Raw genomic sequence first — 26,023 nt, forward strand, 5'->3', positions numbered from 1 at the left:
TTCCTTTTTGCTTGCTTGCTTTCTTTTCTTTCCTTCTTTCTTGAACTCAGCATTCAAACATAGTCCACACTTGGCATTTTGTTGTTAAATCTTTTAAGTTATTTATATCTAAAGCAGTTGCCCTCCCCTATCTCCCCTTATTTCTTCAGTCTTAGATTTCTTAATGAAATGGAGCCAGTTGTTTTACATGACACCTGACATTCTAGATTTCTCGCTCTGCTTTTTCATGGTGTCATACTTCATATGAATGGGAGTTCATTCTAAAGTTTTGATAAATTCAGGCATACCTTCTTGTTAGGAATTCTTAGTGCTGGGACACCTGTGTGGCTTAGCAGTTGAGCATCTGCCCTTTGGCTCAGGGCATGATCCTGGGATCCAGGATCGAGTTCCATATTGGGCCCCCTGTGAGGAGCCTGCTTCTCCCTCTGCCTGTGTCTCTGTCTCTCTGTGTGTCTCTCATAAATAAATAAATAAATAAATTAATTAATTAATTAATTAATTAATTAAATCTTTTAAAAAAGAAAAGAATTCTTAGTGCTATAGAGAGTTTGACACTACCTCATATTAGAAAGCACATGTTCAGTTTTTCTTTCTGTGATGCTAAAATGGCTTGGGAGGGCTCAGGTGATAACAGCCTGGTCCCTTTATTGTAATGTTCCCTCTTAACCTATGTTTGGATGGTTCTACTCCATGATGAACTTTGCTTAATTAATTATTTCACCGTGCATTGCAAAATGATGATTAAAAAAAAAAACCACAACTTTATCATTTCTTCTACATTTAGTAGTTGGGAATATTCTGTAAAAAACCTTTACTTCTTCAGCTAGGCTTACCCAGAGATAGTTTGTTTAGAAAACACGGAACAAATACTTTTCTTTCCTATTTTCCAATGTTCAGAGTAAGTGGTGCCCAGTGGTAGTCATTGTTTCTATAATAATCATTGTCCCTTAGATTTCTTCAATTGCCATGCAGATTTGTTTTCTCTGACACAATCACATTGTATTTGTGTTTGTTTTGTTTTCAAGATTTTTTATTTATTTGAGAGGGAGAGCACAAGCAGGGAGGAGGAACATAAGGAGAGGGAGAAGCAGACTCCACACAGCAGGAAGTTTGATGCAGGGCTCGATTCCAGGACCCCAAGATCATGACCTAAGCTAAAGGCAGACGCTTAGCCAACTGAGCTATCCAGGCACCCCACAATCATGTTTAAAAGTCTACTAACAGGGATCCCTGGGTGGCGCAGCGGTTTAGCGCCTGCCTTTGGCCCAGGGCGCGATCCTGGAGACCCGGGATCGAATCCCACGTCAGGCTCCCGGTGCATGGAGCCTGCTTCTCCCTCTGCCTGTGTCTTTGCCTCTCTCTCTCTCTCTCTGTGACTATCATAAATAAATTAAAAAAAAAAAAAAGTCTACTAACATTGTCAGATGGTAGGGTATTTTGATATCTGGTATGTAGTTTATTTCTAGTTTTATTTCCTATTTATTATTTTTTTAAAAACTTCATTGGGGTATAATTGAAATGAGATAAATTTCACATATTTACAGTGTTCCCTTTGATCATTTTTTACGTGTGTATATATAAAATTTTCACAATAATCAAGATAAATAGTTCTATTACCTCCAAAAGATTCCTCCAGTGCCCCCTTGGTAATCCACTCTTCTCTCCCTGTTCTACATTTCATCATAAGGAATTAGTTTGCATTTTCTAGAATTTCATAGAAATTGAATCATATACTATGTATCCTTTTTTACCTGGCTTCTTTTATACAGCATAGAGATCTTCAGATTCATTCACATTGTTGTTTATACCAGTAGTTTATTCTTTTTTATTGCTGAGCAGAATGCTATTATATGAATATATCATAACTTGCTTATCCATTTGTCAGTTGAGAAACACTTGAGTTGCTTCCAGTTTGAGCAGTTGCAAATAAAACTGCTATGATTATTCTTGTGTAAGTCTTTGGGTGGATTTATGTTTCCTTTTCTCTTGGGTAAATACCTAGGAGTGGAATTTTTTGTCATATTGTAGGTATATTTTTAACTTTTTAAAGACCAGAGAGGTCTTTTTTTTAATCTACACTGTAGATCTCAATTTTAACTGGTACATTCAGAGCTTTGCTGTCCAATACAGTAGCTGCTAGCTACATGTAACTATTGAGCTATTGAGCCTCATCTGAACTGGTATTTACTTTAAGTGTAAAATATATACTGAATTTCAAAGACAATCCAAATACAGAATGTGATATATTTTATTTCATTTATAATTTTGATATCGATTGCATGTTGAAACAATAATATTTTGGATATAAGGGTTTCTTTTTATTTGTTTAATGTGGCTGCTAGAAATTCTAAACAACAAAGGCAACTTGCAGTATATTTCTATTGGCAGTGTTTGTTTAACATTTATTGTAATTATATAGGTGGATGTAAGTCTGCCATTTTATTGTTTTCTATTTGTTCCTCTCTGTTTCTTATTTCTCTATTCAGTATTTTTTATAGTCCTTAAGTGGTTGCTTTGGCTGGGGCAGGGGGGCGGGGACAGGTATTTTACCAGAAGTCTTAGTTGTAATCAGCAGAATGGGCTACAGTGAGTCTAAAGAACGTTTAAAGAAGGCATTTTATTGTTTTTTTGAAAGGTTCTTAAACATTACCTGAAATACTTAATATATTAACTCTGTAACCCACTTTTCTCTAATGATTTAGTTGGTTGGTTGACTAAAATTTAGATTCAATTGTGGCTTACGTTAATGAAGCTGAGCTGCCTGAATGCCCTTGATGTAATATAAGAGGATCTTCACTAACGCATTGATAAAAACATTGCTGAGGGGAGGAGGAGAAGCCTTGAAAGGCTCTGTGATAGCGATTCTCTATCACCTGAATATGATGGCGAGAGGCTGGTTCATCCATTTCACTGGGCGCAATGGAGTAGAAGAGACTGTGGCTACTCCTAATCACCCAAGATAAGATGGACACACTTACCTTAATAGATATAACAGGTTCAAAGTTCTAACATATTTTGTCCTGAAGGGATCTTTGGTGGCAACTATTTGATCACAGTGTCCTTGGGATTGAAGTAGATTGGCAGCCTACTCAAATGTTTTAGATTCAAATAACAGAAAAATATTTCCAAGTCTGGTTCCTTAGAAGCCAATTACTATACTCAGAGTCTTTTGAGAAGGGGAGATCAGGCTCTTCTAAGAAAGGATTCTGCACAACTGACACAAGATTATACTGTAGATTCTTCCCTAAGTTGTTTGCCAGAGTGACTGTGTATCGAGGAATAAAGAACTCTTCTGGCTTGTCAAGGATTATAGACACTGGGTCTAAATTGATTAGAATTGAATTCTAATATATTAATCTATTAATTAATCTATTAATTAGATTAATATCTAAGAATTTCATAATCCCATTTTTGTTCCACCTTTCAGAGTAAGAATAATGATCAGATGATAAATGGAGTTTTGTCCCATTGAATCACAATGGCTCATTGATCCATCTTGTTAGTTTCTCATTTCTGGAATAGTTAATTGGAAAGACATGTGTCACAACTGGCAGATCCCACTTTGGCTCTCTAATCTTTGGAGGAAGGATGATATGGTAGGAGTCAAGTGGAAGCCACTACAACTTCCTCTTGCTGTCCCAATAGTAAGCCCTGTACTCCTTTGGAATGTGCTGTCAGTGTAGAGAAATTCAAGGGTGCTAAAACCTAGCAATTCTTATTTACCATTTTAGAGGTCTTGGTCCCATCCCTGTGGCACATCTCCAAGCTGAGAGATACCAGCACCAGTAAAGCAGAGGCCCCTACTCAGAGTTTGAGTTTCAGCTCATGGAGCTCTTCTTGAAAGCATCTAAGTTTCATAACTCCAACCTCTTCCTTTTGATTCTCCAGCTTAAGAGGTGGTAGCTGCTTTCTGAAGTCACAGTTTTTATAATTCCCTAATGTTCTGTTTGGCTGTTCATAATACTCCAATAAAGAGCCTAATTCCGTACATTTTGATGTTTGTCATATCTCCTCCTTCTACATGAACCTGGACAAGCTGATAAGAATGCCCAGTGCTTCCTTCTTTGGTCCAAGTGGGGAAGTTTAAATTGTATAAGCCCCCACCAACAGGGAACCCTCACCTTGGCTCCACTACATCACTAGCCACCACAAAGCCACCAAGACTGTCTCCTGTCTGTTCTCTCCAGTCTTATTTCAGACATGCCCTGGAACTTTGCTCTACCTAGAAAACCTCATTATTTAAGTAATAAAACTTTTATACCTGCTTGGTATGTGGGAGGTATCTGGAGCCTTGACATTTGAAACACATTTGGGGTAGATATCTTGTAGTTTACATTTGCTAAATACATTTTTATGCTATGAGAGTTGACATCCACATCTATTAGCGTGTCATTGTGCATTTTATTCTCTATAATTTTTAAATGGTTTAATGTCTTTTTAAATGCTTTCTCTCTTTTTGCTTTTAACATACACTGATATTGAGAGTGTGACCTACTATTTTTGTGGTTGTTGCTATTTGCTTGATATTTTTAGATTTTATTTAAAAATATTTCAGACATTCAGCGTCACTGGTACTGTAGATGTACTTCTTGTACATAACAGAGTTTGCTTTGAGGTACAATCAGAAAGTCTTTTTTCTTAATGGGTGAATTTAGCCCATTTGTGTTTCTCAATATGATAGATATGTTTAGTGTTAATTCTGCCATCATAATTCGTTATGCTTCTTGTTTTCTGTGTGTGTGTATGTGTGTATTTCAACATACAGTTCATTACACAGCTTGGTTTTCTTTTATTTTTTACATATGTGTGATTAACTGTTAATTTGGTAGCTTTGCATTTTTTTTTTTAAGATTTTATTTATTCATGAGAGACACACAGAGAAAAAGAGGCAGAAACACAGGCAGAGGGAGAAGCAGGCCCCTTGCAGGGAGTCTGACGTGGGACTCAATCCCAGGACTCCAGGATCACACCCTCGGCTGAAGGCGGCGCTAAACCGCTAAGCCACCTGGGCTGCCTCTATATTTAGACCATATTTGTTGACTCTTAAATTTGAGCAATGAATATTTACTGTGTTTCCTCTACGTTCCCCTTCTTTTCCTACTAAAATTAACATGATTTAATTGTATTATTTTTCTTAGTGTTTATACCTGTATATTTTAAAAAAAACCATATTGCTTGAATTACTGGCTCTTACATAAGGGCTAATAGGAACTGCTCATCAAAATCACCAAGACTTATGAATTCAGATTATAACTGAAAATGTTTTAAAGGTTGTTAGAAATATTTATGGTGGGGATAATCACAAAAGAGAGGTGCCTGGGTGGCTCAGTCAGTTAAACATCTGCCTTCAGCTCAGGTCATGATGTCAGGGTCAAGCCCCCATGTGGGGCTCCCTGCTCAGGGGGTAGTCTGCTTCCCCTCTGCCTCTGTCCTCCACCCCACTCACCTGTTCTCTCTCTCTCTCTCTCTCTCTAATAAGCAAAATCTTAAAAAAAAAAGAAAGAAAGAAAGAAAGAAAGAAAGAAAGAAAGAAAGAAAGAAAGAAAGAGAAAGTTAGAGATTTTTGCTAATAAGAGGTGGTGTTGGCAGACCTTCAGGTATGTAATACTAGTCTTAAGGAGCCAAGAATATATACAATAGTATTAGAAATCAGGACATCTGGACTATAATTGTAAAAATATACACTTTTGATCTATCCAGTTTTTTTCAAACCTGTAAAATCATCTTCCCATTATTATTATTATTATTCCCATTATCAATGCATGGCTGGGGTTCTGAATTCTCCACAAAGGGGGAGAGAGCTAGCAGAGAAGGGAGAATAAGTTTTCTTACTATTCTTAGTGTGACAGAACATGGCTTATCACTATTCCCACTTCTTTGTTTTGTTTTTTTTTTTTTTTAAGATTTTATTTATTTATTCATGAGAGACACAGAGAGGCAGAGACATAGGCAGAGGGAGAAGCAGGCTCCCTGCCAGGAGCCCGATATGAGACCAGATCCCAGGACCCCAGGATCATGACCTGAGCCGAAGGCAGACGCTCAACCCCTGAGCCACCCAGGTATTCCTCCCTGATTCCATTTCTTATTTGGTTCCATCACTTCACTTTTATAGTTAGTAAAATTCCTCCTAGATTTTGGACATTGCTTAAATTTCAGTCCTACAATTTTATCTTTTTTTAAAGTCTTTTAATATATTTTAGAGATGAGCTTAAAAAGAATACAACAGGTTCTGCTTGACTATTTGGTCTTTCTTCAGTTCCTAAACCTGAACATTATTAGTGAATTGATCTTTGACAAGCACCCCATTTGACCTATTACTGCTGGGAGATTTAATGTATTTTTCACTTCTACAAAGTGCAAACGTCCACCATTTTTATTATGTCTTTCTTTTTATCAGAGATTTAACTCTAAGCAACCTCAGCGCCAATTGGAATTAAACATAAGTCTTTATTTTTCACCTGCTTTTAGATTTCTAGAGTAGTAAGTAGTGCTTATTCTGCTTAAATAGGTAGCAAGTTTCTCCCACATTTTTATGAATGTAACTGACCAACTCATAATTTTAAATTACTGGTGTTATATTTACATCAGGTAAACCCAATTGATTTAAAAGTGAGCAGCTGAATGTTTAGCTGGTTCCATTAAAAAATGTAGAGCAAGCAACTTTGAAATATTTTTATCTTGAATTTCAACTAGAGAAGTATTTTGCATAACTAATGAAGGTTAAGACCTGCATTTTTTTAGAAGATTTAATTATTTAAATTATTTAATTATTTAATTATTCATGAGAAACAGAGAGAGAGGCAGAGACACAGGCAGAGGGAGAAGCAGGCTCCATGCAGGGAGCCCGATGTGGGACTCGATCCCAGGACCCCAAGATCCACGCCCTGGGCTGAAGGCAGGTGCTAAACCGCTGAGCAACCCAGAGATTCTAAGACCTGAATTTTTTTCAGGTCTACTACAATAAATAAATACATGCATTTTAAGGCTAAAGATTCTAGGGGATCCCTGGGTGGCTCAGCGGTTTGGCGCCTGCCTTTGGCCCAGGGCGCGATCCTGGAGTCCGGGGATCGAGTCCCACGTCGGGCTCCCGGCATGGAGCCTGCTTCTCCCTCCTCCTGTGTCTCTGCCTCTCTCTCTCTCTATGTCTATCATAAATAAATAAATAAATAAATAAATAAATAAATAAATAAATAAATTTTTTTTTTTTTTAAAAAAAGGCTAAAGATTCTAATTCAAAAAAAGCAACTAATGTAGGGGAATTCTACTTCACGTTAATAAATTTTGCAAGGCACATTGTTGAAAATATAGGGAAAGGATGGTGAGATGGAGTAGATGCCAACGATGCCTTCCTATGGGCCTTGAAATCTGGGATTTTTTTTTTTTTTTTATCACATCGTACTTTTAAACTACCCGATCATCAACAAAACCTATAAATCTGGCAATGCCATGCTGCCTGGTGATCAAAATATACATAGCATGCCTATTGCAAAGGACAAAAATGAAAAGTATGATTTGCGCTTGTAAGGGAGGTTTTGCAGGCTAGATGCAAACAGCGTCATTTTTTGGCTGCAGCAATTTGGACAGCAGGGAGAGAGGAGTTCTGTATTGCCATCTTCTGGTCAGTTTCATCAATGCCTCTCAGTGCTTCCCAAAAAAGGGGTGAAGTTTAACAATAGTCCCTTAATGTGGTTGCCTTTTCAAAACTAATGCTTTTATCAGTGCAAATATATGTGTTTATTAAACAATAATATAAATTGTGACTAATTGTGACCTAACTGTAGACACAGATGGTTTTTAAGTTTCAAAGCTCTGGAATTGTGATTGTTTTGTTCATCTCTGCATCCCTAGTACCTGCCACTACTTATGGCACACATGAGTACTCAGTATATAGATGTTGAATAATAATAGGTTTTGTTACTGTCTTTATGTAGTCTTGGCTTTATTTTCAGGATTAAATGGAAATTGATTCCTGAGTCTGGTGCCTCTGGGCTATGTCAACAGTTTTCTACGTTCTTCATCTTGTTTCAACCAACATATTCCTATTATTTTGGGGTGTTAATAAGCCCCCGTCTTCTACTAAAGAGGTGAGTTTCTGCCTCTTCCAAACATCCTGTCTTTTTCCAGTGTCCAGAATAATTTCAGGGACCTGATGTTTTCTCCATGGACTACACAGACAATGCCTGAGATCCCTCCCTAGCTCTGAAATTTTATCTTTTTGACAGCTTTTGCTCTATTATGAAAGTTTTGGCCATAATTATATGTGATTTGTGTTATCTTTTACATATGTTCCCCCAGCACTGGGCCATATGCCTTTTCTGGGATGCCTCTTTCTGATGAATGACCTCAGAGAATGCAAATTTGGTTTCAGATACAAATGACTTATTGTAAATTTTATTTACTGAATCTGGAGGGATTAATATTCATCTGGTTCTACCTATGCATTTTGTGTATCTCAAACAGTGGCACATCAATTTAGAGTGACTTGCTTAAAGCACAATAGGAATATACTTTTTAGCAGTTTGTCATCTTTTTTCTCTTGGATCTTTTATTTTTTTTTAAGATTTCATTTATTTATTCATAGAAACACACACACACAGAGGCAGAGACACAGGCAGATGGAGAAGCAGGCTCCATGCAGGGAGCCCAACATGGGACTCGATCCCGGGTCTCCAGGATCACGCCCTGGACTAAAGGCGGCGCTAAACTGCTGAGCCACCTGGGCTGCCCTCCCTTGGATCATTTAAACGTATTTGCCTCTTTAGCACAGGAAGAATAGTTTCATAGAAAACTCTAAAACTATAGATTTTGTTGTTAAGATTTTTATTTATTTATTTGAGAGAGAGAGAGAGAGAGAATGAGCAGAGGGAGGAAAAAAGAAAAGCAAACTCCTTGCTGAGCAGGGAGCCTGATGAGGGACTTGATCCCAGAACCCTGGGATCATGACACCAGTCAAAGGCAGATGCGCAACCTACTGAGCCACCCAGGCACACCAGAAAACTAGTTTTATAGAAGACTGTTTCCTCACAGTCTTGTAGTGAGAAATGGTTTTTCCTTCACTATTTGATCATGTCATTATGCTTCTTAGTTGTTTCTGGTATGTTTCTAGGAGGAACATCTTCTGAGATTAGCTTTTCCCCTTTCTACCCTTGGATTTATGTGCCTTTTTTAAAAAAATATCTCTCACTTTCCCTTTTTGTACGAGTTTATTCTCTCATCCTTTTCCAGATTCATTCATTTTTTTGAGGTTGTATATATTCCTGTCCTGGGTGGGCCATTTCCTCCCTGTCCTGTGATTACCATGATCACAAACACTCTTGGTGCAAAGCTTCTGAAAGAAAATAAAGCCTTATAAGATACTTTTCCTAGCAAATAGACTCATACTTTATTCAAAAGTTTAATTTTTGTGTATGATCAATATTGCTTGTTTTCCATTTATTAATAAACACAATAACTACAATAAGTGAATACCTACTATGTGTCATCACTTCAGGAAGCACTTTCCATACATAATTTTTAATACTTATAAACTTCTTAGAAGTCAAGCATCATGTTACCCTTTTTGAAAATAAAGGGACAAAGACTCAGAAACTAAAAGTCATAGGTCGAAGGTCATTTAACAGAGATAAGATTTGAATCCACAAATTTTGTCTGACGTCATATTTTTTGAGCACATGAAATGTGTCTGGTGTGACCAACAAATTGAACTTCTAACTTAATTTAATCTTGATTAATTTAAATTTAATTTTAAATAGCCAAAGCTGGCTACCATTTTGGATAGAGTGAGTATAGAATACAAAAGCTTTCTTGCAATTGTTTACTATTGTACTAGTGTTACAGCATTCCCTTCTCCACTTTTAGATCTTCTGTTTTATTTGGCCACTTGGAAATCACTGTGAGAAGGGCAAAGGAAGTAATTTGAGTCCTTGATTATAATTTTGGTAATGGCTGTTAATGAAAATTACCCTTAAATGTTAACTTCTAAGAAAAATATTATGGCCTCACATTATATCATTGCTCTTGCTTAGCTTCTTTTCAAAGAATGTTAAAAACTTAACAGTTTTGTCCTTAATTAGGACTTAATTATCTTTAATGTGTAATGTAAAGGTTTTCCCTTAACACCACTAATTCACAGCTTCTTTTCTGTGCTGCATGGCTTCATTTCTTACACTTGGTACTCATACTCTGTACTCATGCATTCAGTGTTTATGGTGCAAAAAAGCTGAGATTATATCTTCTACACTGAGGGATATCATCTCTATGTCACGTAACTTATGTACCAAAACAAAAAAATACCCTCAAAATTGATTCAGGATAAGCTTTTATTTATATACATTTTTAAAAAATGTTCTTCAAGAGAACCCAGAAATGGACCTATAACTATATGATCAACTAATCTTTGACAAAGCAGGAAAGAATATCTAATGGGAAAAAGGCAGTCTCCTCAACAAATGGTATTGGGAAAATTGGACAGTGACATGAAGAAGAATAAAACTGGTCCACTATCTTACACTATACACAAAAATAAATTCAAAATGGGTGAAAGACCTAAATGGGATACAGGAAACCATCAAAATCCTAGAGGAGAACACAGGCAGTAACCTTTATGACCTTGGCCATAGCAACTTCTTACTAGACACATTGTCAGAGGCAAGAGAAACAAAAGCAAAAATGAACTATTAGGACTTCATCAAGATAAAAAACCTGCACAGTGAAGGAAACAATCAACAAAACTAAAAGCAGACTACAGAATGAGAGAAGATATTTGCAAATGACATATCTGATAAAGGATTAGTATCCAAAATCTACAAAGAACTTAACACATTCAATGCCCAGAAAACAAATAATCCAGCTAAGAAATGAGCGGAAGACATAAACAGACATTTTTCTAAAAGAGACATGCAGATAGCTAACAGACACATGAAAAGATGCTCAACATCACTTATCATCAGGGAAATACAATTTAAAACCATAATGAGATACCATCTCATACTTGTCACAATGGCTAACATTAATAAATAACATGGGAAACAACAAATATTAGTGAGGATGTGGAGAGAGGGGAACCATCATGCACAGTATTGGTGGGAATGCAAACTGGTGCAGCTGCTCTGGAAAACAGTATGGAGGTTTCACAGAAAGTTAAAAATAGAACTACCCTACAACCCAGCAATTGTATTACTAATTATCTATCCAAAGGATACAAAAATACAGATTCAAAGGGGTACATGCACCCCAATGTTTATAGCAGCATTATCAACAATAGCCAAACTGTGGGAAAAGCCCAAGTGTCCATAGACTAATGAATGGATCGAGAAGATGTGGTAGATAGGTAGATAGAGGTAGAGATACAGATATATATAGATATAGATATAGATATAGATATAGATATAGATATAGATATAATAGATATTACTCAGCCATCAAAAAGAATGAAGTCTTGCTATTTGCTATTACATGAATGGAACTAGAGTGTATTATGCTAAGTAAAATAAATCAGCCAGAGAAAGACAAATATCGTATGATCTCATTCATAATATGGAATTTAAGAAATAAAACAGATGAACATAGTGGAAGGGAAGGAAAAATAAAAATCAGATAAAAACAGAGAGAGAGGTAAACCATAAGAGACTCTTAACTATAAAGAACAGCCTGAAAGGAGGGAAGGGTGGTAGAGGGATGGGCCAAATGGGTGATGGGCATTAAGGAGGGCACTTATTGTGAGGAATACTGGGTGTTATATGTAAGTGATGACTCACTCAATTCTACTCCTGAAACGAATACTACACTATATGTTAACTAACTTGAATTTAAACAAAAACTTGAAGAAAAAAATAAAGAAGAGGTGATATATATATATTTATATATATATACACATATGTATGTATGTATACGAATATTATTCAACCATAATAAAGAATGAACTCTTGCCATTACAATGTTATAGGTAGAGCTAGAAAGTGTTATGCTAAATGAAATAAGTCAGCCAGAGAAAGACAAACACCATATGATTTCACTCATACATGGAATTTAAAGAACAACAAATAAGCAAAAGAAAAGAGAGAGGAGAGAGAGAGAGACTAACCAACAAACAGACTAACTATAGAGAACAAACTGGTGGTTACCAGAGGGGTGAGGAGATGGGTGGGTGGAATAGGTGATGGGTATTAGGAAGTGCATTTGTCGTGAGGAGCACTTGGTGATGTATGGAAGTATTTAATCACTATATTGTACCCCTGAAATCAATATATCACTGTATGTTATTTATACTAGAATTAAAGTAAGAAAAAACTATTATTATTATTTTAAATTCAATTTTTTAATTTAAAAAAATTTTTAAATAAAACAAAATAGCTAAAAAATAATAAAAAGATGTTCTTCACAAAATATATTTGTTTAAAGAGACAAAAAATACAATAAAGTCTGTTTAAAATAAGTAAAAACTTATATTTTGTAAAGATATAATGTCAACCCATATATTACATATCTACTTTGTTTTTAAAATGAGTTGTTTGATTTTTTTCATAGTATAAAATGAATCACTACTTTACCAAAAATAATCCTATAGAGATTCCTCTAAAAAATGAACACACATGTTTTATTTAAAAGATATAATTATCTTTGGGGAAGTATATCTATTGCCTATATATGAAAAATAAAAAAATATTTTGATAAGGGCAAATTCAGGTTACAATAATAACAAAACAGAACTGTTTCAAGCCAGAGTTTGTACTTTAGAGTGTATAACAAAATCTCAGTTACAAGATGAATATTTGGACATTGAGAACGTTGGCTGTATGGACATTTGTTATCCACTAAAGTAAACTGTGATGATAAAATAATAATAATCACTCCCAGCGGAATACAATTCTACTGATTATACATAGATTTTCAAGGACATTACTCTACTGTCTCCTCCCATGGAATTCTTCTCTTAGGGTGTGAACCAAGTAAGAGGAAATGAGTCTTTAATAAAACTTAAAAACAACCATTCCAGCTCCAGCTTGCTTTTTGTTTTCAAAATTTTAATGACCTTTAAGAGACAGGGTAAGAGACTAATGGAAGTAAAAGTGGGAGAAAAAAATCAGTTACTTAGAATATTATATTTCTCTTAGTATAGTAACACCATTCTAAATCTTAGACAGCCTTTTATTTATAACCAACAAGTACTTTTGGTAGAGAACATTACTGAGAATATTTTCTATCTGGACAATTTATTTGAACTGCTTAGCCATAAGCTTCAATGAGTCATGAATAGCCTCGAGACAGGTAGATGTGATAAGAGATTTTTTTTTCCTGCCTATAGGAAAATACAAACTCTTTCTCCTTTTATTAAGTATATTTCTTCAAGGAAAAATTTATTTTAAATTATTCAAAATTATAAGACTATGCCACTGTCACAATGTAAGAAACAATAAATTACATTCAAGATTTAATATTCCCTGAAAAATATTTTCTACCTTTGTTTTGTTACTTCTCTTCTGTTTCTACCAATCCATTTAACTTTGAAGTTATTTTATATAAATATGATTTCTACTAAAATTTGTGCTTGGGTAACTTAATAAAACTAGTTTTGTCCTTGTTGAAACCCACTATCACTTTCATTTTAACTTTATTTCATTATCTTCTCAGATTAATAACCTGACATTAAAAAATAGGAATTCATTCTAATGTAAGAACTCATTATAATTAAGAAACAATCACCATAAATTAATAGCTAAAACAGCTCTTAGAGATTTCCTAATCCAAGTCATTTTATAAGATATTAATAGTAGGGCTTCCTTTAAGTCAGACATAGTTATGGTTACCATATATTGACCTCAGGATCTAAAAGCTTTTTAGGAGTCCTTTCATTGAATCACTTCTCAACTATGTGGGGTGAATATTATTGTCACCTTAGCACAAGAAGAAATTTGAGTTCAGAGAAGGAAAGACAGGAAGGAGTAGAAGTAATGGAAGAAGGAAATCAATTGGCAAACAACCAAAAAGGTAAATGCCTGCAACACATGATGAGCAAGGCACATGCCAGGTTCTAAAAAATGAAGGAACTCACTCAGTGAGTGGAATAGGAATATAAACAGGAAATTAATAAAGAGTTACAGGTTATTGGAAAACATATTAAAGAAAGAATACAAATTCTAACTATAACCAAATTGTAAAATTTAAGAGGAAATACAATTTCTAATCCATCATATCAGAAAAGATTTGAAAGATAAAAATGAAGCTCTCATGTTTCCTATAGGAGTATTATATTTATGACCTTTTTGGCATTGGTCAACTGATGATCATGTGAAATAAGCTTTGAAGACAAACAGAGTTTAGGTATACTGGCTTTAGGTTAAGTTGTTCAATTTCATTATACAGGGTAGGAAAAAAGATCATTGTGGCTAGATCAGTTGGCCAAGGTCACAGAGTGACATTTTTACTGCCTGAATGTTGACAGGAGAGTCTAGCCCAGGGCCTGGGCCTGAGAGAAGGAGATTTTGGAAGAGGAAAAGCAAAGAGAATACTTTCCTCCTGACTCTTGTACAGTCATTTTCAACATCACAATTATTTGAGAGGAGGAATGAGCTTCCTGATTCTAATTTTAACAATTGCCTTGCTGTCATGGCAGACAAGAACACAAAGTTTTGAGCAAGTGATATTTTGACTGTGAGTCCCACTGGAAAGTGAGACTATGGAGTGCTTTGTGACCAAGTGAAAACCTGTACCAGGACAGAAGGTGCAGATAGAGCACAGGGTGCTTTGTTTAGAAGAAAAGACTCCAGTATGCAGTGCCTTTATCACTAAGCCAGGATACCGCCATGCCCACCGACAATCTTTAGCATTACTCTCTATTTGTTCTTTCCTCCTTAGATTTGCCTTATTTGGAAAAGACTTGCTACCTTTTTGTGATTGGTTGTCCTAGGTTTCAATTTCTTAACCAATGGCATTTCCATCCTAGGTTTTGGTTTGCTTACTTAGGTTACTATGGCATTAAAGCCACTGCAGTCCAATGGCCTCTTTGTTTAATTACTTCAACAGATTTCTAACTATTATTATTATTGGATTTTTATTAACCAAGCCTTGCATAGCCTATCACATATTGTAAAGTTATGTTTACAACGCTACGTGCCAGATATTAGAGTCTCTGGTTTTCAGATAAAGCTTTTGCTTGATTAGAAGTAGATGAGGTGATGGATGTTGCTGTGGGAAATCCTGTAAAGACAGGAGTCCCTGACCTTCGTTCTGGAACATGGACTCCCAGACTAAGTATCCTACATTTCCCCAGAAAGTTCACAGCACTTCTGCAGAAAGGAAACCACCATTTGCAGGAGGGAGGAGTGAGGAGTGGTGATGGAGGAGGGAGAGTGGGAGGTGGCAAGAGGAATACCTGGTTATCTGGCTGTCAGGTATTCTTAGATTGGAGACTTATGGGGCAAATGGGCAATGGACAGCACAATGTACATACTTATCATTCATCTCCTTATTTTCATTCTCATATCTCTTGTACTTTTACTCAAACTAGCAATTTTCATGTTCCAGCATTCTCTAGTTTGTCAAGGTAGAGAAACTCAATTCCTAGAGACCTTCTCCTATGTCTTTTTTCCTATTCATTCTCTTAGAGGAATCCCTTGTATGCTTTATCTGGTATGTCCCAGTGCGGCATCTTGCAAAAGTATAGTGCAATATCACAACCAGGATATTGACATCGATACACCCATTGATCTTATTTAGTTTTATCCAATTTTACATGCATTCAGGTATGTGTGTGTGTTTATTTCTTTGCAGTTTTATCACAAATGTCAATTCATTCACCTACCACCAGTCAAGAAACAACAGTTCCATCACCACAAAAATGCCTCTATCCCACACGCAACCCCATCCCTAACTCCAGGCAACCACTAATCTGTTTTATTTATAATTTTGTCATCTTAAAATGGTTTTATGAATGGAATCACACATATGTAACCTTTTAGGATTGGCCTTTTCACTCATTTTAATTCCCTTGAGATTCATTGAAGATGTTGCACGTAGCAATGATTTGTTCCTTTTTTTTTCTGGATACGATTCCACAGTATAGAGATACTATAGTTTGATCATTTATCTCTTTTTCTTAAGAGATTTTATTTATTTATTTATCAGAGAGAAAGATCACAAGTGAGGGAGAAGAGCAGAGAGAAGCAGCCCCCTGCTGAGTGAGCGCCCGATGTAGGACTCAATACCAGGACACTGGGATCATAACCTGAGCTGAAGGGCACCCAATCATTTATCTGTTGAAGGACATTTGAGTTGTTTCCAGTTTGGGGCTATTATAAATAAAGCTGCTATTAGCACTCTAGCATAGGTTTTGGTGTGAGCATAAGTTTTTATTACTCTGAGATAAAGACCCAAGAGTAGGGTTATATAGTAGTACATGTTTAGTCTATAAGAAATTGCAAAATTGTGTTCCAGAGCAGCTGCACCATTAAAAATCTCCTTTAGCCTTATGTCAACAATCCAGTTTTTTTCACATTCATTTGGTGTTGTCACTATTATTATTTTTTAATTTTACCCACTCTTGTAGGTATGCAGTGTGATACCTCATTGTGGTTTTATTTGGATTTCTCTGATACTAATGATGTTGAACATATTCCCAGGTACTTATTTGTGATCTGTATGTCCTCTTCATTGAAATGTTTGGCCAGGTTTTTCTCCTAATTTCATACTAAATTTTATTTTTTATTGCTGGGTTTTGAGAAGTCTTTATAGATTTTCAGATACTGGTCTTTTATTGGATTTTTGGTTTGCAAATACTTTCTCCAAATCTATAGCTTATCTTTTTAATTGTCTTAGGCTTTTTCAAAGTGCAAAAGTGTTACATTTTGATGAGGTGTAATTTGCAAACTTTTCCTTTTATGGATTGTACTTTTGTTGCCCAAGAAGTCTTCACCTCACCTAGATTTCCAAGGTTTATTCCTATGTTTTTTCCAAATGTTTTACATTTTATAGTAATAAATTTTACATTTTTATAGTTTTACATTAAAGTCTGTAATTCATTTGCAGGTTCTTTTTATATAAAGTGTGAGATTTCATTTGATGAAATTCATTTGATGAATTTGATGTGATTCTTTTTTTGTTTTGTTCTGTATATGTTGTTGAATTGCTCCAGCATCTTTTGCTCAAAAGGTATCTTTCCTCTACTGAATTGCTTTTGCATCTTTGTGAAAAATTAGTTGGGCAGTAAGTTTGTACATGTTTTTCAAAAACCTTGTGGGATTTTGATAAGAATTTTATTCTTTTGAAAACACATTTTCTCCTTAGCTTTGATATCAGTATACCCTCCTGGTTTTCTTTCTTTTGCCACTAATTTTATCTTCTTTCAGCCTCATCTTACTTTACCTAAATGGTAAATACTAAGGCTGCTTACGTTTTGAACCTAATGTCATCTTTTTTCTCTATACATACTTCAAAAGATGAACTCATCAACATCAATTGCTTCAATGACCACCAAAAAACAAAACGTAAGACTTGTACATGATTATGTCTGCCACCTACTCTTCAGAACTTCAGACCCTATGTCCAATTCCCTAATTGAAATCTCTGCTTGAATATCTCAAGACACCTCAAAGTCAGTATAGCCTGAATTTAACCCGGATCCTTCCCACTAATCTACTCTCATTCAGGTTTCCCTGTCACTTACACATGCCAGCAAACCTGTTCAACCTCATCCAATTTTCAATGTTTATCTCCTAAAAATATCTTGAATATAGCATTTTCTACAGCTCTACTTCCAGCACTTTTTAAAAAAGATTTTATTTATTTATTCATAAGAGACAGAGAGAGAAAGGCAGAGACACAGGAAGAGGGAGAAGAAGGCTCCATGCAGGGAGCCCGACATGGGACTGGATCCAGGGTCTCCAAGATCACACCCTGGGCTGAGGGCAGCGCTAAACCGCTGAGCCATCTGGGCTGCCCTACTTCCAGCACTTTAAAACAAGCTACCATGATACTTTTCTTGGATTACTAAAATAGCCTTTTAATTTACCTATTTTCCTCAGCTGTGTTCCATTGTACAAAGAAAATTTTTGAAGTGAAATTATGTTCATCTCTTCTTGCACACACTGTTTTCACCCTCTGACTTCTCCAAATCAATAGACATTTCTCTTAGGATAAAAATAAAATCAATATTTTTAAATGAATTTCTGAGAAAGTAAGAAATTAAGAGACATGTTAAGTAAGAGACATGTCTAAAGGCAAAAACAAAAACAAGTAGCAATCACAAACATAATAAACACCATGGAATTATGACTGGAGAAGGAGGCAAAACTCTCTAAAGTTAGGGTTGTCCTGGGAACAGATGTTGGTACCACGAATTCCCAATTTGGGGTTTGGGATCTAAAGAGAGAAAAGAAAACTAGGCCTAGGGCCCATTTAACAGGAGGAGATAAGTCTGAAACACTTGCATAAAACTGCAACTCTAAAAAAGGATTGCATTTTAATGAAAGCATTAGTTAAAAAAGAAATCCTGCCTGTGGGCAAAGAGTTAAGAAGAAAAAATGCCTGCCTTGCCAAAGCTCCCACATTTCAAGAGAGATAATTGTTTCTTCTGAGCATTTGTAATCACTGACTATCCTCATGTACATATGCAGTTGAAATTCACAGTACCTGAAGGGAAACCCTACACTATGATAATCCAAGTGGTTCCAGATTGGATGAATCTCCACTGACCAGCAAACAAACAAACAAAACACCCAAAAAACAAAAATCCCAAATACATTCTAAAAGAAAGCAGCCTTAATCTCACTTCTCAAGATTCCCATAGATGATCTTCTGCCAAATTTAAACTCACAATAGAAAAAATTAACAAATATATGAACAAACAAACAACTATGAGGGCTATCCAATTAAGACAATAACAAAAACACATTTGGATGCTAAGATCTTGGACTTAATAAAATTAAATTCAGAATATTAAGTAATTAAAGAACAAATGACTGTAAACATAAGCTACTGGATATCTATGAAAGAGATTTTTAAAATGTAATAAGTAAATGGGGTGTTCCCCACAGATAATACATAGACTACTTCTAACAGACCAGATGTTCACATAGCAAAATGGATAGGACTTTAAAAAAGTGTTATACACACACACAACATTATATATGAAAAGATAAGAAACAGAATGCGGCCTGAGCACAATGCTTCTTACTAAAAATGTATTTACTTAAACGGTATATGTTTTACCATGACCTATCCAAATAAATGATGGCTGGTAACACAACAGTAAATTAGGAAGCATAGACCAATGATGAAAGATTTTATGAATGGATGAGTATGGCCAACACAGTCCTCTACATCTAAGCTTAACCCTTTCCACCAAGCAATAAAATATAAGAACATCCCTAGAATGATCAGGCCAACTCACTGTTGGTTGGTTCTCACTCTGACAGGTGTGCAATTACCTAGAAAAACAGGTCATATAAACAATTCTTAGCTGATGGGTTCTATTTATTTAAGTATGGAGTATATATAGTAAATGATGAAATAAAATTATTTTAAATGAATTTTTTTGTCAAGATATTTTCAAAGTTTGCTCTAATATATCACTCAAAAGCCTTCAAATGACCAGTAAGGATATAATCAATATACCTAAGAATCATCAACATTTATCATGCATTATTAAATACACATGAAATACTTTATGATAATGCATAATAGCAAAATACTAGTATTATTTTAAAATAGAAACTTTTATTAGGTTAACTGATACCTAATGATTAAAATAGTTAATAAGTCATACATCATATTGGTCATTGAATACTCTATGTAAATATAATAGTTATTAAGTAACTATATTATGCTCAAAGAGATAGTATAAGATTCTAAAAATATGAGGGAGGTAAACACCATGCATCATGATCTAAGGAAAAAATTTCAGTATCAGGAGGCATTTAGAGAATAAACAATTACAGAATTTTACACTTGACAAAAATTGCAGTGGAACTCAGAAATAGACGAGAAATGGTTTTGTAGAGCTGAAGCTGAGTCAAGAAAAAGGCAATATGTGGAAAAGTAGGAGGAAAATAATTTGCATTATAGGTGGATCTGAAATATATATTTTAAGAGAAATGTGCAAAACAAAAAGAATATACAGGAATATAATATATGGGAATATACGGAATAATACATTATAGGAATGTAAAAAACATAAAATGAGATTTGCAAATTTATTACCTACATAAAGGGCTTTTAAAATTATCATTAGAACCAGAAGATCAAAATGAAGTAATGGCCAATGACATGGTGAAGAAATAGAACTCTCATCTCTTTTTTCACTTCTTTCTAGTTAGAGATAAAGATCTTTAGACTGAAAGGAGGAACCAAAAATTGAAAAGAAAGACTTGAAGTTATGAATCACGAAAGAGATTATATATTAATATGTAGTTAATGAGTAAAATCTCCTGGTCTGGTCAATTTGGATTCTATTGTAAAGGGAGTTTGAATATTAATTTATCAAATGTAAGTTTAGAGAACGATAGAGAATAGGAAAGGTTTTTATCTTTAAAAAGAACAAAATTTATAATAAATATTTGCTAAAAAAAAATCCTAATAGATTCTAGAATGAGATTCTAAATGAATGACTTGGTATGTGGGGGGTTGGGAGCCCATGGAAAGGTACTTGAGAATGAACACTAATCATTTTAGGATCTGGGATTATTGCAATAATAGCAAGTCATATCATGCTAAATTAATTTTCTTATTAAAGTGTTGAGGCCTTAGGACCCTTACTATAAACTATTATCATATCAACCAAAGTGAATTATTCTCATGGGTGACATAAAATCAGTGAGAAACATCAACTGCTCAGGAGTACTGGATCATTCAAGCTCCTTTGGGTTGGTTCTGAATGTGAAGGCATAGATAGAATTGAATTTGTTATGTGAAAATGCTGGTAAGCAATCCAAGCTTTATGGTAGCTACAATTATCAGGTCTTAAGGTTTTTTGGGGGTGGGGTGTCCTACCATTCTTCCCTTTTTTGTGATTGAGGTATAAACTGGAACATAATTTCGTATGGGTGTCAAATGCACAACATAATGATTCAATATTTGTATGTATTTCAAAATGATCACCACAATAAGTCTAGCTAACATCCATCACCACACATAGGTACAAAATTTTTGTGTGTGTGATGAGAACTTTAAAAATCTCTCTTAAAATCTTTAAAGCTGGGGGTGGGGGCGGGGGGAGTGTGTGCCTGGGTGGCTCAGTGATTCAGCATCTGAGCCTCTGCCTTTGGCTCTGATTATGATCCTAGAGCCCTGGGATTGAGTCCCACATCAGGTGCCCCGCAGGGAGCCTGCTTCTCCCTCTGTCTAAGTCTCTGCCTCTCTCTCTAATGAATAAATAAATATTTTTTCAAAATTTAAATAAAAAATAAAATCTTCTCTCTTAGCAACTTTCAAAGAAGCAATAAGCATTACTAACTACATTCATCAATTACATCCCCATACCTTATAGCTGGAAGTTTACACCTTTTAACTTCTGCTCATTTCACCTACTCTGCATTCAATGGCCAATCTGTCGTCTGTATCTATAATCTTGGTTTTATTTTGTTTGTTTTTATTTCCACATATAAGTGAGATCATGCAGTATCTGTCTTCCTCTGTCTGATTTACTCATTTAGCATAATGACCTCAAGGTGCATCCATGTTGCAAATGGCGAGATTCCAGTCTTTTTAGATTTTACCACTTTTGACTATGGCTTTTATCTCTTGATTGTGAGTGGCTGCTCCAGCAACTTCCTCATCATCTGCTTTCTATCAAGAAGACAGGGAGGGAAGTGGGGAGAGAGGACACTTCTACCTAATTCTAAGGTAAGGTCAGGAAGTGGCCCTTTTTACTTCCCTTCACATTTAATGGTCAGCACTTGATTGTGTGCACAAACCTGGTTAGTAGGATGCTGGGGCTTTTAGGATTTAGCTGGGTCACTATGTGAGAGTTAAAAATTCTTTTCTGGGGACACCTGGGTAGCTCAGCAGTTAAGCATCTGCCTTTGGCTCAGGGAGTGATCCTGGAGTCCCAGAGTGGAGTCCCACATCGGGCTCCCTGCATGGAGCCTGCTTCTCCCTCTGCCTATGTCTCTGCCTCTCATTTTCTGTGTCTCTCATGAATAAATACATAAAATCTTTAAAGTAAAATTATTTTTCTGATGAAAAAAGAATATTTATTGGAGAGATAGCACACAATTCAACTTTATTAACTAGTGCATCATGTTTTCCCTTTGAAGATAATTATTCAAGCAACATATCTAAATCTATTTGTAAAAATCTTAAATACAGAGCAAAGTAAAAGTCCTTTAACATTCACTCTATATCCCTTTCTCTCCACAAACTTAATCATTGGTAACGTTTGATTCTTTTTCCTATGCATTTTCAGGTAAATTGCATATATATTACACATATTTATATCTAGCCTTCTGTTTTGTTAACCAAATTGAAATATTACTACCCTTGTTTTGTAGCTTGAGTTTTTTTTCATTTAACTATATCTCTTAGAGATTGTTCTATTTTATTTCACATATATTTATCTAAATCTAGTAAGTAAATGCATAGTATTTTATAGTATGAACATTTTAAAAATAAATGTATTTTTTATTGGTGTTCAATTTGTCAACATACAGAATAACACCCAGTGCTCATCCCATCAAGTGCCCATCTCAATGCCCCTCACCCAGTCACCCCCACCCCCCGCCCACCTCCCCTTCCACCACCCCTAGTTCGTTTCCCAGAATTAGGAGTCTTTCATGTTCTGTCTCCCTTTCTGATATTTCCCACTTATTTTTTCTCCTTTCCCCTTTATTCCCTTTCACTATTTTTTATATTCCCCAAATGAATGAGACCATATAATGTTTGTCCTTCTCTGATTGACTTATTTCACTCAGCATAATACCCTCCAGTCCCATCCACGTGGAAGCAAATGGTGGGTATTTGTCGTTTCTAATGGCTGAGGAATATTCCATTGTATACATAAACCACATCTTCTTTATCCATTCATCTTTCGTTGGACACCGAGGCTCCTTCCACAGTTTGGCTATTGTGGACATTGCTGCTAGAAACATCGGGGTGCAGGTGTCCTGGCGTTTCATTGCATCTGAATCTTTGGGGTAAATCCCCAGCAGTGCAATTGCTGGGTCGTAGGGTAGGTCTATTTTTAACTCTTTGAGGAACCTCCACACAGTTTTCCAGAGTGGCTGCACCAGTTCACATTCCCACCAACAGTGCAGGAGGGTTCCCCTTTCTCCACATCCTCTCCAACACTTGTTGTTTCCTGTCTTGTTAATTTTCCCCATTCTCACTGGTGTGAGGTGGTATCTCATTGTGGTTTTGATTTGTATTTCCCTAGTATGAACATTTTTAATTGAGCTTATTAGGGATATTGAGGCTGTTCCCAAATTTTTTGCTAATTCAAACAATTTTTCCACAAAAATACTGCATTTTGTGATCATGACCTATGCTGCAGTGAACCGCGGATATGTTTCTGTGAAATGAATCCTTAGAGAGAAGCTTATGTGTCTAAATATATACTCATATATACATTCTTGCACATTTGTTCTTCCATGAATATTTTAGAACCAACTGATCAAATCCAATAAAATAAATCTTGTTAATAAGATCTTTTAAAATATATTATACATTAATCTTTGGTATTACATAGAGTATATCAGCAGAAACTGATATCTTTAATACTATATGGTTTTCACATTACAGGAATGTGATGTTTCTTTCCAATATTTGCTTTTTCTTTAATGAAAAATTTCAATTTCCTTAAGATAGATACAGTACAATTCTTATTAGTATATCCTAGTGTATCCTTTTATAGTTTTTTTTTCATTAAGATGACTACATTCTATTATATTTTCTATTGGCTATTTATGATATATAAGAAAACTGCTGATTTTTAGTATTTTGGTGTTTTATTCAGTAAAATTACCAGACACTCTTATTGCTTTTCACAGTTTAACATTAAAACCTCTTGGTTGATATCTGTCACTGAAAAATCATGATCCCTCCTGTGGTTTCCAGATTTCATCTAGTCTTAGACCTAGAGTCTATCAACTAAAGCAGAGTCCAGGTCCCTTTGAGGATTGCAACATAAAATTCCATAGCACGTATGTATAGTAGAAATTTCATGAATTCTCACATAGTGACCTATAGCTTCCAAGGTAAAAGAAGAGTTTCTGTATCTTGCACCTGACATATGACATTTTATTATATACTACAATGTTTTTGGAAATCTAAAAATAAAACTATAGTTATTTGCAGGTGGAGGAATTATCTATATGCAAGGTTTCAAAGAATCTAACAACTAATTATTAGAAATAAGAAGAGCTTTACAAAAGTTTGCTGGAGGCAAAATCAACATACAAAGTCAATTAAATATCTATACCAGCTTGTAGCTTGTATTTTAATTTTCTTTCTGAAGTTTTTGAGGGACATAAATTCTTTATTCTAATAAATTCAGCCTAATCAATCTTCTTTTAGATCTGTGTTTTTGGTGTGTCTTGTTTATCAGGTCCTTCTCTACTTTGCTTTCTAAACGTATCTATCTGGAAATTTTATTTTTATATGGTACAAATTAGGGACCCATTTTTGTCCTAGTTGGATGCTCAGTTGTACAACAGTGTGGTTTTCTGAACAGATCATCTTTCTACATATATTGGCGCTTGTTTTTCTGTCATATATCCAGGTTCCTTTTATTCTGGATCCATTTCTGGGTTCTCTGTTCTGCATCACTGATCTGTTCCTCTACCCCTGAATCAACACTACACTGGAATGAATGAATACTAGAGCAGTATTATAAGCCATAATATCTCTAAGTCCCCTAAGTTAGTTTTCTTTCTTAAGTGTCTGGCTATTTTTGGCACCTTGACCCTCCATATATATTTTAGAATCAGCATGCCAAATTTCTTGAAGAAAGCTGGTAGGATTTTATTTTAGGAATAAGAGAAATTTGTATGTTGAGGAGCATTGATATCTTTTCTGTACTGAGTGTTCTCATCCATGAACATATTAGAGTATTACATTTTAAAAGTTTTCTTTCATGTCCTTTAATAAAATATAATCATTTTCCATATAAATCTTACACATTTTTCTTGTATTTTTCTTGTTTGTTTATTTTATTGTTATTAGTGACTCCTTTCTTTTATACCTTTTGTGGTAATGTAGACAATCATATAATCTGTAACAATCATTTTATTTATATCTTTCCAATCCTTTTAAATTGTATATTTATTTTTCTTATTGTACTAGCAAGATTGTTCAGTCTGATGTTAAGTAGAAGTAGTGATAGTGGTCAAATTTGTCTTGTTTCTAAAGGAAATATTTGAAAAGAATTACAAAGAGAATATTTTTGTATTCCTTAGGTGATTATGATATTTGATGAATGTTTTGATGCATACTATATTTCAGTGAAGGCACCTGAATGCCTTAGCTCTTTTGTACCTTTTACTTATAATCTATATTCTCCTATAGGCTTTTGGTTGTGTTTGATTTTTTTTTTTTTTACTCCTATAGTTTAGAATTTATTGTTATCATTTTCATAATATAAATGTTTGGATTTATTTGCATATTTATCAGGGTTTTTTTTTTTACATCACATTTTCTCTCTAGAATAATTTTCCTTCATTCTGAACCAAAATTCTTTAGTGATTAATTTAGGATAATGAAATCACTCAAATTTTGTTTTCCTAAAAGTATATTTCACTTTTATCTTTAAAAAGCAGATTCACTGAATACTCACTTGTGCCAGTGATATTTTTCTCTCAGCACTTTGAAGATACTATTCCATTTTTTCCTCATTCCCATTGTTACCATTACAGGTCATCTTTTAGAGGAATTCGATTTCTTTGGAAATATTCTGTTTCTGCAGGCTAGAAGTCCAGCTACAATGTGGGTTAGCTTCTGTTCCAGGCCTCCTAAAACTGAAATCAAGATGTTAGAACTGCATCCCTTGGTTGAGGCTCCAGGGGAGAATCTGCTCCAAGCTTGTTCGTGTTGTTGGCTG

The 26,023-nt window shown here is 35.0% G+C and overlaps 1 long non-coding RNA gene across 1 annotated transcript in view; it reads left to right on the plus strand.

Annotated features, from left to right (window-relative positions):
* Positions 1 to 26,023, plus strand: part of LOC144313820 (uncharacterized) — an 85,659-nt gene that overhangs the window by 26,660 nt on the left and 32,976 nt on the right. The window contains exon 2 of the long non-coding RNA XR_013379436.1: positions 7,950 to 8,084. This is a non-coding gene — a long non-coding RNA (uncharacterized LOC144313820). The remainder of the gene's footprint in view (positions 1 to 7,949; positions 8,085 to 26,023) is intronic.

The sequence above is a fragment of the Canis aureus genome, chromosome 1, assembly GCF_053574225.1.
Source record: "Canis aureus isolate CA01 chromosome 1, VMU_Caureus_v.1.0, whole genome shotgun sequence".
Classification (NCBI taxonomy): Eukaryota; Metazoa; Chordata; class Mammalia; order Carnivora; family Canidae; genus Canis; species Canis aureus.